Genomic DNA, 16,207 nt, shown 5'->3' on the forward strand with positions numbered 1-16,207 from the left:
GGAGGCGAGCTGGGGGGTTTGGGGGCTGAGCAGGCGAGCGGGCTGGCAATGGCAGGGGGGTAGGTGAGCTAGCAGCGGGGGAGGGGGACTGAGGAGGCGAGTGGGGGGGCAGGTGAGCTGGTGAGGGGGGCTGAGAAGGTGAGCGGGGGGGCAGGTAGTGGTGGGGGAGCAATTGGGGGAGAGAGAGAGGTTTTTCTGTCACTACACTGGTGGCTGAGGAGGCAAGTGGGGTGGGGGACAATTGAGCTGGTGATGGGGGAGGGCTGAGCGGGCAGGCAGCCAGGCAATAACGGGGGGAGGGGGCAGGTGAGCTGGCAGCGGGGGAGCGGGGGCTGAGGAAGTGAGCGGGCAGGCAGGTGAGCTGGTGGTGAGGGAGGGGGGCTGAGGAGGTGAGCAGGGGGCAGGTGAGCTGGTGACGGGAGGGGAGGGCTGAGGAGGCGAGCGGGCGGGCAGTGGTGGTGACGCAATTGGGAGAGGGAGATTTTTCTGTCTCTACACCTATGGCTGAGGAGGCGAGTGGGCGGGCAGGTGAGCTGGTGGTGGGGGAGCAAGGGCCAAGGAGGCAAGCAGGCAGGCAGTGGCGGGGGTGCAATTGGGAGAGGGAAATGGCAGAATGCCCCTGACGGTCCCAAATGTTCAAGTAACTGCCCAAGGGTAGTAAAGAAAACTGGGTCATTAAGGCTTGACAGTCTCGGTGGGTCTGACAGTCTCTGGGTCTTGACAGTCTCTGGGTCTGGGTCCTGGTATGAAAATTTCATGAAGCTCTCATGAGAAAGAATCAGAAACCACAGAGATCTCTTAAAATGAAAAATTACAAACTCAGTCACCACCTATTATTTTTCATTTTTTAACTTTTTGGTCCTCCTCACCCGGGATTTATGATGCATAGTAACTTACTATATGAGAAGATCCATTGATTTCAATGGAAATACTTGTAGCGTCACTACTCAGTAGGAGTCTGTGTGTCAGAATCTGGCCTCAGACCAAGTTTAGGATCACACATGCAGTCCAGTTTCATCCACATTGACTGTGTAATTGATAAATGAAAGCATTTTGCTGTAACCTCAGATTCACTGCTTCTTCAAGAACACTACAGAGGGTTCCATTGCTTCAACAGAAAGTCAGTCATATTCTGTTTTCATTCCCATGTTCCTTCTGCAGTACTTGACTTTTTTAAAACATTAATTTACTTTTATTACCAGATAAAGACAAGTGCCAAATAAAACCGCATTGCCAAACATCTCATTCAACTTCATAGCTGCCTCCTATCCCCTCTTATCAAAACCCACAGTACAAACATCCCTCTGTCCTGTAGACTTTAATGACCCGTTTAGCAGCCAAAACCATAGAGAGTACGACCCTGGCGCTTCAGGGCATAAACCACATCCATAGCCGTTACAGTCTTTCACTTGGCATGTTCAGTGTAAGTGACAGCATCGCGGATCACGTTCTCCAAGAACAACTTCAGCACTCCCCGGGTCTCTTCGTAGATCAAACCCGAAATACGCTTCACTCCCCTGCGTCAAGCCAAGCGACGAATCACCGGCTTGATAATACCTTGGATGTTATCCTGAAGCACTTTACGATGGCGCTTGGCACCCCCCTTTTCCAAGCCTTTACCACCCTTACCACGACCAGACATGGCAAAATCAAATCACATACAACTAACCCACTCCCAAACACCCCTCTGTGCTGGGCAGTGAACTTTGCACCTAGGACCTGAAATCTGCATCTGAGCTTTGCAGCCTGGACCCACCTCTATTCCATTTTCAAAACAGGACCAACTTATGGCACTGCATAGCTCTATCTCCAAGTTATCTTAAGGCTAACCACCCATCCAACACCAGAGTGGGATAGATCTGCTGTACCTACATTGCAGAGGGCACGTCACTAGTTACAACGTTAATCTTTATAAAATAATATATATGTTGGAATTTGGAACTAATTGACACTAAGTTACATTTAAATGATAATTTATTTGATGATTCTTTTCCCTTGTTGTCAATACCAATTTTTAAGGGATAAATCCTCCCCTTAATACAGCCATTCAACTTCCTGTTGCTATTAACTGTAAATACACATGCTCCTATGCCATTTGGCAAAACATTTATATGTTTGATGCTGACAATTTAATTGATTGATCGTTTTTTACAAAAGTCTTATTGATGACATCATCAATGGTGGATTTAAACAAAAAACAATAAAGCTATTCAGTATCAGGAGGACAATCCCTCATGAAGAACTGCTACTGGGAAGCCTGCCTGATGTCATGACTACATCTTCAAGTCACAGTGCAATAGAAGGATGTATCTTTAACAAAACACAATGTTTTAATGTGGCATCACATCAAAAGCATGATGGTGCTTCACGGGGACTTAACATTCACCCATCAGGGATGATCCTAGAAATGTGGAATAGGTATGAACCCTAAGTACAGGCCAATATTAAGGTCAGCAAAAATTGAGGCTTTTACTAATCATTAGTCAACAGCTGAACTGCTTAGAATTTAACTGTCAACAGTTAACTGCTTTGGGATTTTCTAGTAACAATTTATTGGGGTAAATGTATTATGGAAGGGTAGCCGTGTTAGTCTGGATCTGTAAAATCAACAAAGAGTCCTGTGGCACCTTATAGACTAACAGGCAACTCAATATCTTTGCTTCCGGTCTTTCACATTGGCATCCTTGCCGTGGAAGCAATTTCTTAATCTTCTGATGTTCCGCTGAAATCATTATAGAATACAATGATAAATGTGGTAAAATGTGAAGTAGTGGAAGTGCGTTTTGCTCAACCGACTTAGCATGTTAGATGACGAGTCATAAGCAACCTGCACTTCGTAAGGAACATTGCTGTTCTGAATTCTCCAGTGCACACTTGCTGGCAGGGATGAGCTGACATCACTGGGAATCCCAGCACAAAGGCAGTATAATCATAATAAAAAGCCTAAAGGATCTAGTACCAATGAAAGAACTCAGCGATGAAAACAGCACCTAGTGTAAACTCTCTCAAACATAAATCTGTGACTGCTTATGAGGGCTTGTGTTCCTTTTCATGATAATGTTTAAACACAGCCCTGTCCTGTTCTTACTGAAATCAATGGCAAAACACATATCGATTTCAGTGGAAGCAGGATCAGGCCCACACATTCTAAATATGATTAACTTACTGCAGCATTCTTATAAACCAACAAAAGCCCTTAACTCAGCCCATCAGGTGCAGAGCTGGGACAATCAGGTGAGCTAAGAATAGTCTGAGAGAGTTAAAGGTGCACTACCGGGAAGTTCAGGATCCAGATACTGCTTTTATCAAATGGAAGGGTTTCCAAGAACTATTATTCATACAAATTTTTTCATTTAAAAAACTAATGAAAATTTGTGGTTTTTTTTTGCATTTCAATTTCCTTTGCATTGTGCAAGTTCATGAGAAACGAAAGGAAATATGAGTAGCACATAATCCCAAAGGAAAGACATACTAGCAGCTCTAGTCTCAGTGTTCCAACTTAGTGAAATGCAAAAAGACAATGAACAAACAGCCAAAATAGTGAAACTCAGATTTCAGGTCCTGAAAGGACCATTATCACCATCTAGCCCGACCTCCTGCAAATATAATTAGACAATTAAAATTCTCTTAGTGCCAGTAATCTAAGGTGTTAATAATCAGGTAAGGATGTTTATTACTATAAAAATATTATAAATCCTACAGAGTCCTGTGTCATTCAACATACACCTTAGAAAATTGCATCAGATGCCTCATTCACTGCACATCATCAAATATTCAAACTGAATGAGGCAAGAATTTTCCTTGCTATTGAAGCTTTAAATCAGAACTTTAAAATATGGCCCTTTCACAAATCTGTGCTTGTAGGCCACCAGAGGAAGAGTACAAGACTAAGTGTGATTTGTTTTTTAAAAAATACAGATGTGTATTATAGGCAGCACAGGTAGTGATGCCTCTGGTTAAGGTTGCCTGACACTCCATTAAAAGATGCTGTGGATGGCACAGTGGTTTGTGCATTGGCCTGCTAAACCCAGGGTTGTAAATTCAATCCTTGAGGGGGCCATTTGGGGATTTAGTTGGGGAGTGGTCCTGCCGTGAGCAGGGGGTTGGACTAGATGACCTCCTGAGGTCCTTTCTGACCCTGATACTCTATGATTTTTCAGGTGCTTATAACTTTGCCAAATTGTAATCATTTAGGATGAAATTTACCAAGCAGGCTGTCTGCTTCAGGTTATTTTTTTCATTTTTTGTTTTTTTTAATTTCAGCAGAAATTATTCAGCCATTTCTCAGAATGAGGTTAGGTGAAAATACATTGTTTTGCCCATGTTAAAAAATTATACAACTGTTTATTTGAGAATCTCTACTGCCCTCATGCTCTGGAGCTGGGAGTTGAAATTTGACTAGGGGTTTTGCCACCCTCATGAGAATCCACCCAAGGTTGTATACACTATAAGCCTCTGAAAATTTCAGTTTGTATATGCTCAGTAAAGGCTTCTTAAGAGGGTTGCAGCTAAATTCTCTGCAGTTTCCATCTGCACTAAGCATGCTCGATTCCCTCATCCTGACTGCACATGTGCTATCCTCAGATAGGGTGACCAGATAGCAAGTGTGAAAAACAGGGGCACTTTTTTGGGGGCTGTGGAGTATAGTTGCATATATAAGACAAAGCCCCTAGTATCAGGATGTCCAGTCACCGTATCCCCAAAGGGCAACTAAGTCCGCTCCACCCCAGAGGCACGGGCTCTGTAGAACTTTCCCTGCAATTCCACAGGGAGACTGTCTCTCCTGTGCTCTCGATGTACCCCCAGCTGGCACCCAGGCTGTGAGGAGAAAGAAGCAGCTCCAGACTGGAGGTGAGGAACTGGGCCTGAGGGAATGGTCAGGGGAGAGATTGGGACAAGGAGGTAGGAAGGGTAGGTAAAGACAGGGACTGGTACATGCAGCCAAGATCTAGAGGTGGGGTGTGTGGGAGGAAATAAGCCTAGGCCAGGAAGAGCAGGATAAGGAGCTAGGGGAGTGTGGGTCTGGGAAACAGAGCCAGTGAGGACTGGATGTGGAGTTGGGTAGGAGGAATGGGGACTGGGACATGGAGCTGAGGGGAAGTGGGATGGGAGACTGGGCCAAGGAATTGAGGCGGCAAGACATGGTCTGGGATGTGGAGCCAAGGAAGACTGGGACACAGGGACCAGAGCAAGGTGCTTAGTTGGGGGCTAGGTGATGTAGAATGGGCACCAGGACTGGAAGAAGGAGCTGAGGGGAAGTTGGGGGAGGAGGAGGAGGAGGAGGCGGCAAGAAGAAGACTGTGACTGAGTAAGGCACATGCTATACAGGCTGGGACACTAGTGTCTGTAACCTCTGAAATACGCTCCCTAGACTAGAACCCAGGATTCCTGAGTCTCAACACTCTAGTGCAGGCCCTCAATGAGACAGACAACCTACCACTGCTGCAAGTTATTCTGTTAGCTCAAGTAGCAGAGGTTTGTGCTGACAATGAACCACGTGGGAGCCACTGCAATTCCACATGATGGAATATTCTGTTTTTTCAGTTTGCTTTTCTAAAAACCTAGAAAATTAAATAAGTCATAATAAAAGTTAAAAGAATGTTAAGGTTGCAAAGTAAAACAACAACAAATTAGGAGATTTTCTGTGGAACCTTAATTTAAACCCTGGTACATATGCCTTATGATACAGTTTTCAGTTACACAATCACACACTACTTTTTTCATAGAATCCTTCCAGAGCTGTAACTCTTGGTGGGGTCTACACTACACTTTGTCCAAAAATTCCCTCTGGTGCTAACACCACTTCAGCTCTACCAAAGGTAGCAATGGTGGGAGCAGTAATACAGATATAGCTGCAGGTGAGAGCCTGTGTTTTACATACAGTGTCACCTAACCTTGCTCAGAACAGGCCTATGACATGGTGCTTAAAACAACAATGGTTTGAGAGATCTTGTCTGTACTGGTGGGCTCACTGGTGATAGCAACAACGGAAAATGTAGGGCTACAAAAATTCAGAACAACTTGATGAGGTTTGACTTGAACTGTATTTTAACTCTACATGTAACAGGTGCAAGGCCTGGCCTGAGACACATCAATTATAGTGAAACTAGTGACTGTCATTTACAGCAGGGCCGCCCAGAGGATTCAGGGGGCCTGGGGTCTTCGGCAGCAGGGGGCCCCCGCTTCAATGGTAATTCGGCGGCAGGGGGTCCTTCTGCTCCGGGACCCACTGCTGAAGTGCCCCGAAGACCCGAAAGACCCCACTCCAGGGGCCCTGAAAAACTCGTGGGAGCCCCTGCAGGGCCCGGGGCAAATTGCTCCACTTGACCCCCCTTCTGGACGGCCCTGATTTACAGTGATACTCGTGGTATTATTATTAATAAGGCATCTATCTATATTAGAGAAATTGCACTGGTAAATTTTCCTAATGCAGCTAGGCTCTAAGAAATTCTATAACAAATTTTAAATCTCAAGCTCTGCTCAGCAGCCCACAAACAAAATGAAAGGCAGATGATGGTTAAACAGTTTCTATTCAGGCTATCCTTTTAAATTTGTTCGGTGGCGCCTACAGTAGCCAAGCAAAAGAAGCAAATCTGCAGATTACGAGGTTTAAAGTGTGCACATTCCCATATGTATTTTTAAAGGGCAATGTTAGTTATGTGTTTGTTCCCTCCCCGCCAACTTTTAATTAAATCAAAAAAGGTAAAAATCACGGTGAATTATGGTACCATTAATTCACAGTCAATGTGTTGTCAGGCTGGTTGCCAAAGACTCAGTGTCATCAACCTCCCAACATTAGAATACATACACCATAAGTCAGACCCTGAAGGATCTCGCTGAGATCATAAAACATTATTTTTTTTAAAAATGAGCAGTATAAATTAACTCACTAAAATGAGGTTAGTTCTGAGGAAGATATTACTCTCTGCTTTACTCATTTTCTTAGGTGGAATTCCAGCAATTCAATCCGAACACGACTTCTCTTGCCCAGCTTTTATAGATATACACACACACGCACGCATATATTATATACATATATGTATATGTGACTCTGTAGTCTGAATGTTTCTCAGTTTGCTGCAACAGAGTAGAAGAATGAAGCTCTGTATATCCACTGTACACACACAAAAAACCCATCTGAGGTATTTTTCTTACATTTCTTGGGGCTGGAATAGCTGTTGTCCCACTTCTACCGTACTATCTAGAATAAATTGATATTTAGAATCCGGAGGAGATTCGCCACCTGACAGCAATTTAAAAGTAGGTCAGATTTCAGGACTAGTAGGTCAGATTCCATTTTCCCTTTATCCTGTTTTCCAGTGGAAACCAACCTCAATGTCCTGCCAGCATTTACTAAGAAAAACAAGGCTCTAAAAATACCCATAATTGAAGTAACTGAAAATGGAGGCCTTAAATTATGCAAGGGATGGTAAACAGCTATTAAATGTGAAAATCTAAGAGAACTGCTAGTGTTTCAGTAAGGATTGTCTTGATTCTGAAGAGAACAAAGAAAAAAACAATGCACGCCCCAATAAGAGCAGGTTTCAGCCCTCAACACATTTTCTTCCGTTTGCTCGAATAAAACACTAAAAATTCACTTTCCCATTTTCATTCCCCTTTTAAGTTAGATTTCCACATAGATTCCAGCGAATGAGTTTGCAGCTAGACATGTTTATGGAATCAGTGATTTTTAAGATTATATTAGATAATAGTCACAGAAGGTGAAATTCATCCATGGGCAGACAACCAGAAGAAGTCCCACATAAGCCTTTACTTTGAGATTTTCTACAACATCTGTGTGGTGCATAGGCTTTGAGTTGGTCCTCGGCCCAGGAGCAAAGTTAACCCAGCAAATGCATTTTGAACTCAATATCCAACTATTTGTCCCAGAAATCTAATTCTAAAAGTTAAGCTAATCTAGAAAGCGAATGGAAACAATAAAATGAAAGCTAAATGTCAAATCCAAACGAGTCAACACAACTCAAATTTATCACAATATCAAATTTTAATCAGGTACTTTATTTAACAGGTTATAATACAAAAAAACCATGCATGAAAAATCTGCATAGCAAAATTATTCCCAGAAATTGTTCAGTGGCTCTTGAACGACAAATCTGAGGAAACTGTAAGCTTCTTGCAGATAACTGGCAAACACAGACAGAGATGAAATCCATCAAATAAATTATTCACTTAAAATGATTCACTCAACTCTGGCCTGAATGTACCACAAAGACATTTTTTAAAAAAACCTCTTCAATTTTCTTTCTCAAGATAATATATGACAGATTCATAGATTTTTAAGATGAGACCATTATGATCATCTACTCTGACCTCGTGTATGGCACAGACCATATAATTCCTGCATTAAATCTGTAATTTCTGGTTGAATTACAGCATATCTTTTAGCATGGCATCCAATCTTGATTTAGGGACTTCAGCTGATAGTGAATCCATCACACATCTTGGTTAAATTCTGCCCAATGATTATGTTCACTATTAAAGATTTGCATCTTATTTGCAGTCTGAATTGATCTCACTTCCACTTCCAGCCATTGGATTTTGTTGTGCCCCAGGACCACACTCTAGTACAGATTAATGATTTTATTCTCTCTAGCTCATTCTCCTCTGATCTCAGAGTCTCTTCTTCTCCCTAAATTCACTGACTCTGCCATCCCCAGAGACTGGAAGCTACTTTCCCCATATGTATGGTCACCCCACTACCCAGTAATGCAGATGAGGGCTTCAGTGCACAGTGCATGAGCTGAATGGTTTTGGAGAAAGCCGCCATGCATTTCAGAAGGGAGCATTTCTCCCATGGTGAATCTTTCAGGCTTGGGGAATGATGGGAAGCCAAATGGGAAGAGAGTGCGGTTCCCAGGGGTAGAGCCCACAAAGCCCTCCCTTGTCTGGAGCGGAGGTCAGAAATAGCAGTAGCAGAGCAGTAGAGTTGAAAGGAGTGAGGCATCTTCTCTATCTCATGGACACCAGTGACCTTAGCAGACCCTACGCTCTGCCCCTCTCCCTCACAGTCCCTCCACTGCTAGCTGCAATCTCTCTGACCTACATGCTCCTCTGTCTCCCCAACTCTTCCTATCTCCCCCCAATCCCTTCCATCCTTCTACGCCCATGCTCCTATTAACTCATCCCCTCCTGGCTACTCTTTCCTCTGCCTCATCTGTCTTGTCTGTCTAGATTTTGTTCTGTGTTTGTACAACACCTAGAACAATGGGAGCCTGGTATATGACTGTGGCCTCTAGGCAACACTGAAATGCAAGTAATAAATCATAAGCAATTGTGAGCTCCAGGGAGTAGGGACTATTTTCTCTATGTACTTCTGCAACATCTCATACAATGGGGCCTTGATTCTGTTTCGGGCCTTTCTGGTTCTACCATAATGCAAATAATAAACAAATAATAATAAGTTACTGCAGACCTGGAGAATCCTGTCAACCTTCACCCTTAATTAATCCTGAAAAGTAGGTTTTATTCATTCTATTGCCTGTGTACCAATAACAGGTTAGAAATAATGTTCAGAGATAAAACATCATGATTAGATCACACCTGGAATTTTTTGCACTGGAAATCAACAGACATCCTCTCCCATTAGCAAGGGCTGATTTTCCAGGCCTTGCAGTCTGTGCTGATAATGCACTGCAGGGGCCTGCAAGTACCAGCCAATTTATTTTTTGTTTGGACAGAGGGTGGGCAGTGTAGTCAGGCTCTCAGGCCCTCAAGGAAGCTTTTATGATGCACAAAATAGACATTAAAAAAAACTGCATCTGGTCCTAATTCCTAATATTCTCCAGATAAAACCAGAAGTTGACCGTGTGAACCACCAAGACAGCTGCATTTTATGAGAATGCTGCTCCAAGCTCAGCTCAGCGGGAAGCTCTTAAGACATATAGCTCGTGGGGGAGAATCCTTGACCATGGAATTCCTTAGTGGAGGAGATAAGAATGAACTGATGTCTGACCATTCACGGAACACAATGCAAAACCCACCTGTGCACAAAGACCTTCCTGCAATAGTGTAAGGGGAAAAAAGGCAAACAGAGACACCCCCTAAAAGTATCTGGACACAGAAGGGGCAGAGTGAGGTCTTCACAGTTTAATGCGGCCATTAATTCTGTGTTTGGTGACTGATGTTACTGAGATGGACTAAACCAGATCAGATAGTTAACTGACTGACAGAAAGAGTCAGCCATCATTAGTATATGCAATAGCAGAATGTATTGCATTTTGAAAAGAATAAAAGCTACACCTCAAGGGAAGCCTTTTGTTGAAAGATACATCAGGATCATAATATGCAAAATCTCCAGGGTGCCTACATAAAACAAACAAGCCCCACAGCTTATTTTAATAATTCCTCAATTATTGACCTACTAATAGCAGACTTAAACCAGACCATTGAGATGTCTGTAATGAAACTCATTGACTCAGCATGGAGAGTTATTTTCCAGGAATCTATTCACACAAATGAAAACACATGCACCCTGATGTTAATAATGAGGACGCCAGCAAAATAAGGAAGATTTTTTTTTAAAAAGTAGTTATTTGGTACTGCCACTTTTGGAAATGTCTTAAGAATCCAGGCTGGCCTGCTGCCAGATGTTGTATTTTTACTAGGACCATTCCATGGCTCAAGGAGAGTTTTAAAATGTCTGTTTATTTATTATTGCTCCTGGGCTGCAATGTATTCTCACATATTACACAGAGACATTTTAAATGCCCTGCAACTGAAAACACTTCAGATGAAGTCATTGGCAGTTAATGAGAGTAACTCTGCAGTAATTTTTTTAATGAGGAGAGCAGACTGGTGTCATCCAACTTACTGCTACACTAACACAGTAAGATCACTTTCTTATGTTTTTAGGGACATAAATGGACAGTGCCATGTTACCATAACAACAGGAAAAAATACACATCACATTCATTTTCCTTAATAAGAACAGGAGTACCTATGGCACCTTAAGAGGCAGATTTATGAGAGGTTTGCTCTATAAGCAAATTGAACTATTGCACTATAAATGTTGAAGCTGGGAAAAACAAAGTCAGAACGAACACAACTAATTAGACTTGTACAAGAGCTGGGCTGATTCAGAGTAAAACTATAGCCAGGTTCTCACAGATTCAGTAGCACACATGACCTAAATTCTGCAGCAAGGCCCTGCTATCAGCACAATTCAGACTGTCTCTCGTGTTTTACGGAAAGCATGAAGGTCACCTGTTCAGGACTAGATTGTGCCTTGTCCCTGCATGGGTCTGCAAGTGGTGTGAGGGTGGGAAAGCAGGATACAAGAAGCATTTGCTTCTAGTGTCCCTCTCTCACAGGTACTAGACAAAACTGCAGTCCCCTCTCTCAGCCATAGGTGCTGGAACTAGGAGGCTGGGGATTCTGCCACACCCCCTGGCTTGAAGTAGTTTCCATCATATACAGGATTTACAGTTTGGTTCAATGGCTCTAAGCACTCCACTATACAAACTGTTCCAGCACCCCTGTCAGGGACAGCCCCCTACTAATATCCTGTGGGTTGCTAGCTATGCCAAACAGAGTAGGAAGGAAAACTATAGCTCCTCCTCCCCACCCCGCACATCATACAGAACTGGGCTGATGCACCAGGGAAAACATGTTGCACTCTACTAATAGATGGAGCAATGTGTGCATTTGCCCTGTGCATAATACCTCCCAGAGTTCCTCCTAAGGCAGTTCCGTACTGCACTCCCACCCCCCAGGCAGGCCCTGGGTGTTAAAGCCCCAGTCTAACCCTCCCAATATCTTGTGTTTCAAAAATATTATATAGCACCATCCATAAGCCCTAGGTGCATCCCAAAGCAACAGCAATACAAGCAGCAGAAATACACCAGCTTTAAATCACAGCCACTTCACTAATCGGCCCTGCTCAACAATCCCTCTCCCACAAAAAAGCCCAAATAAGTAGATGAGCCTTGAAGCATGCTGTGTGGCAGTGAGATTTTGGACACTGAAGAAACGTAAATCAGCAAACAATGTTATCCTGTTTCTAATGCATAACTTTCAGGAACGCAAGTTGCTGTGATAATGGGCAAGCATGTTTTTGTAAGGAAACTGGGGGCTACTGGAGCTGGATTGAACTATCACTATAACAATTTAGTAAATTCTTAGTGACTTCAGGGAGTTAGTGTGTTTATCTTCAGTGTATTTAATTTGGCCTAGGTGGCATCTCCGGTCGCTCCTGTAGATAAAACCACATGACTTCACAGTTTTATAGAATAAAGGGATTCAGCTCCAACTTAGAAATAAAATTATCTGATTACTATATTTCTGTATAATGTTTCTTTAAACAAAAAGTTCACTGTTGTAATGATTATTGTTTTATTTCTGATATTTACATTGCAAGGATTTGTAACCCTGTTAATACTTACTAAATAAATGTATAGTATTGCAAAAAGAAAAGAAATATAACAATTCAAGCTCTCTTTTTCATTTTGTAATGATTTTTAAGGATCAGTCCTGGACGGTAGATTCCTTTACCGTATGTTAAAAATACAATAACGTAAAATATAAAACCAGCAGCTTCTCTTCAACGCAAAATCAAAAATAACCAAACAGATGAAATCAAACCCAAAAAATAACCCTCACTTACTGACAAATATAGCACTTTTTATGTTCCTGTGCTGCATGCCATATATCTTCTATCCTCTAAGAATTCTGGCAGGGGAGGGGAGAGGGGTTAGAAAATGACCGTAGAAATTATTATATTATCTGTGTTTATATAATACTCACAGCATACTACAAGATTCAAAAGCAAATATGAAGAAAAAGACCTTGACCCAAAGAGCTTGCAGTCTATATAGTGAGATGATGCGTGCCATGTATTTGACATTGAACTCTGGCACTTAAATACTACAGGCCAGATCCTCAATGGTGTAGCCTCATTGACTTCAGTGGAGCTATGCCAATTTACATCAACTGAGGATTTGGCTCAAAATGTACTTAAGTTTGAGTGTGACAAGGGATCAAGTTTGTGGCTGTTATGTTCAGATCATAAACAGAGAAATTAGATTAAAAAAATATTCTTGCTGGAAGATTGCAACATAATACTACTTCATTTCTTAGGCCTTGGCTACACTGGCGCTTTACAGCACTGCAACTTTCTTGCTCAGGGGTGTGAAAAAAACACCCCCCTGAGCGCTGCAAGATACAACGCTGTAAAGCACCAGTGTAAACAGTGCCACAGCGCCAGTGCTGCAAGCTAATCCCCATGAGGAGGTGGAGTATGTGCAGTGCTGCGATGCGACCACACTCACACTTCAAAGTGCTGCCGCGGCAGCACTTTGAAGTTTCGAGTGTAGCCAAGCCCTTAGAATTCAGCCTGATAACATACAAGCCCAAAAAAAAGAGAGAGAGAAAACAGGCTGCTCTCTATGGCAGTGAGGCACAACTCTTGCTTTTAAGATGGCTCTTTCCATACTGACTCTGTTCACATGATTTGCGAGAGAGCCCACTCGTCTGCAAGCAGGACCTGGAAACCCCCACACTCTTATAGTGATAGCTTGCAAGTCCAATGTAGTCCTCAATACACTGCACCACAGTGGCAAATACAGTCATCAGCAGTAACCATGGGAATTTAGCTGTGCAACTCACAAAGCAGGGTAATTATTTCAGACTAAAGTGACTTTTTATTCCAGAAAAGAGAGCCCATACATGGAGGTATTCTGAAATAGCTATTTGGTTCAATTTCCCCATGTAGACAAGGTCTCAATATCATTAGGTTCAGAGACAGAAGTAGTTAGAAATGAAAAAGACATACTAGATTATTGGGCCTGGTCTTTAAGGCGCTTCAATCCAAACACTCATTTTGCACTCACAATTAGTTGTGGGTGCAGTTTTGCAGACACAATTAACCTGTTCAGGCATCTGTATCACATCTATTACTGTAGTATCTCAGGGTCTGCATGCTGCAGGAACAGATGCTGGGATGTAAACATCTATACTGCACACGGTTAGTCACCTCTATGGCAGCAGTTATTTGAGGCTGCAAAATGAGAAACCAGTCTTAAAAATCAGGCCCACTGAATCCATCCCCCCTGCCAGGGCAGAACTCAATCCTTAGGTGCGTATATTAAACTCATTAAGCTGATATTACACTTGGCCTTAGCCAAAAGATCAAGGTAAAAACATTAAAATGCTAAATGTCTATAGTCCAGATGGCTTGACTGGATAAATATGGCATAGATGCTACTCCAGTTCCATATTAAACCAAAGCACACACTATAATGAAACAGGATTTTTGATAGAATTGGTGTTGGTAAAAAAGTCAACATTATTATTAATATAATAACCATAATTGATGTGTTCATGGCAGCTGCCTTCCTAATGGATCCTAAAGCACTTCAATATGAGACAAATCATGAATCACAGGTAGCAGAAGTAAGGGGTACCTGAGCATCTTACTGCTATGCAAGCCAGCAGGAAGAGAGTTACCATAGCCCAGTGGTTAGCGATCTAGCCTGCAATTCAGAATACCTGTGCTCAGTTCTCTGCTCTGCCACAAACTTTGTGTGAGATCTTGGGCAAGTCACTGTCAAAGCACACTACATAACTTTTACTGCACGGCAGCAGGCTCCACACAGGCAATTGATGTACAACAGGCTAGAGCACTGTACGTTCACACCTTGGCGTGCTGCGCACTAACAGACCACGTAGAAAAACCCTTAGTCTCTCTGGCCCACATCCGCAAAGGTACTGAGGCTTTGTAATGCTGAGTGTTGCAATGCCTGACTTTTAGCACCTACAAAATCACAGGTACACATTGCGATTCACAAAGACTCCCTGCAGAATGCATGGGGAAAGAAAGAGAGACAAGATGGGTGAGGTAATATCTTTTATTGGACCAACTTCTGTTGGTGAGTGAGATAAGCTTTCGAGCCACACAGAGCTCTTCTTCAGGTCTGGGAAACGTATTTCTACACTGCAATTAAAAACTTGCAGCTGGCCTGCGCCAGCAGACTAGGACTTGTGGGGTTGTTTAATTGCAGTGTAGATGTTTGGGGTCAGGCTGCAGCCCGGGCTTTGGGGCCTTCCCACCTCACAGGGTCCTAGAGCCTGGGCTCCTGCCCTAGCCTGAACATCTACATTGCAATTAAACAGCCCCTTAAGTCTGAATCCCACAAGCCCAAGTCAGCCGGCTGGGGCCAGCTGCAGGTTTTTAATTGCATTGTAAACATACACAGAGTGTCACAGCTAAATGCAAAGGGGAACAGATTGTTTAGCATAAGTAATTAAAATATATTTCCAAGGGACCATTGAAGGCCAAGTGGCCCGTTAACACCCCTCCAGTCATAGGGGGGGAAGGAAGGGAGGGGAAAAGAAAAAAAGGCAGCTTGCAAGGGGAGGTAGTTAGTGAGTTACAGATTGTTGTAATAAGCCATAGAGCCAGTGTCTCTATTTAGTCCATGATTTTTAGTGGGTGAGGTAATATGTTTTATTGGACCAACTTCTGTTGGTGAGAGAGACAAGCTTTCAAACTTACACAATGCTCTTCTTCAGGTCTGTAGAAGCTCAAAAGCTTGTTTCCCTCACCAACAGAAGTTGGTCCAATAAAAAAATATTACCTCACCCTCCTTGTCTCTCTAATATCATAGACTTTAAGGTCAGAAGGGACCATTATGATCATCTAGTCGGACCTCCTGCACAATGCAGGCCACAGAATCTCACCCATCCACTTCAATAACAAATCCCTAACCTATGTCTGAGTTATTGAAGTCCTCAAATTGTGGTTTGAAGACCTCAAGCTGCAGAGAATCCTCCAGCAAGTGACCCGTGCCCCATGCTGCAGAGGAAGGCGAAAAACCTCCAGGGCCTCTGCCAATCTGCCCTGGAGGAAAATTCCTTCCCAACTCCAAATATGGCGATCAGTTAAACCCTGAGCATGTGGGCAAGACTCACCAGCCAGACACCCAGGAAAGAATTCTCTGTAGTAACTCAGATCCCATCCCATCTAACATCCCATCACAGACCATTGAGCATACTTACCTGCATATAATCAAAGATCAATTGCCAAAATTAGGCTATCCCATCATACCATCCCCTCCGTAAACTTATCAAGCTTAGTCTTAAAGCCAGATATGTCTTCTGCCCCCACTACTCCCCTTGGAAGGCTGTTCCAGAACTTCACTCCTCTAATGGTTAGAAACCTTCATCTAATTTCAAGTCTAAACTTCCCAGT

At 42.9% G+C, this 16,207-nt stretch overlaps 1 protein-coding gene and 1 pseudogene across 1 annotated transcript in view; both read right to left on the minus strand.

Annotated features, from left to right (window-relative positions):
- The window catches only part of CAMK1D (calcium/calmodulin dependent protein kinase ID), a 404,516-nt gene that overhangs the window by 89,576 nt on the left and 298,733 nt on the right, over nucleotides 1–16,207 (minus strand).
- On the minus strand, nucleotides 897–1,642 carry LOC115647874 (annotated as a pseudogene).

This window comes from Gopherus evgoodei, chromosome 1, assembly GCF_007399415.2.
Source record: "Gopherus evgoodei ecotype Sinaloan lineage chromosome 1, rGopEvg1_v1.p, whole genome shotgun sequence".
Classification (NCBI taxonomy): Eukaryota; Metazoa; Chordata; order Testudines; family Testudinidae; genus Gopherus; species Gopherus evgoodei.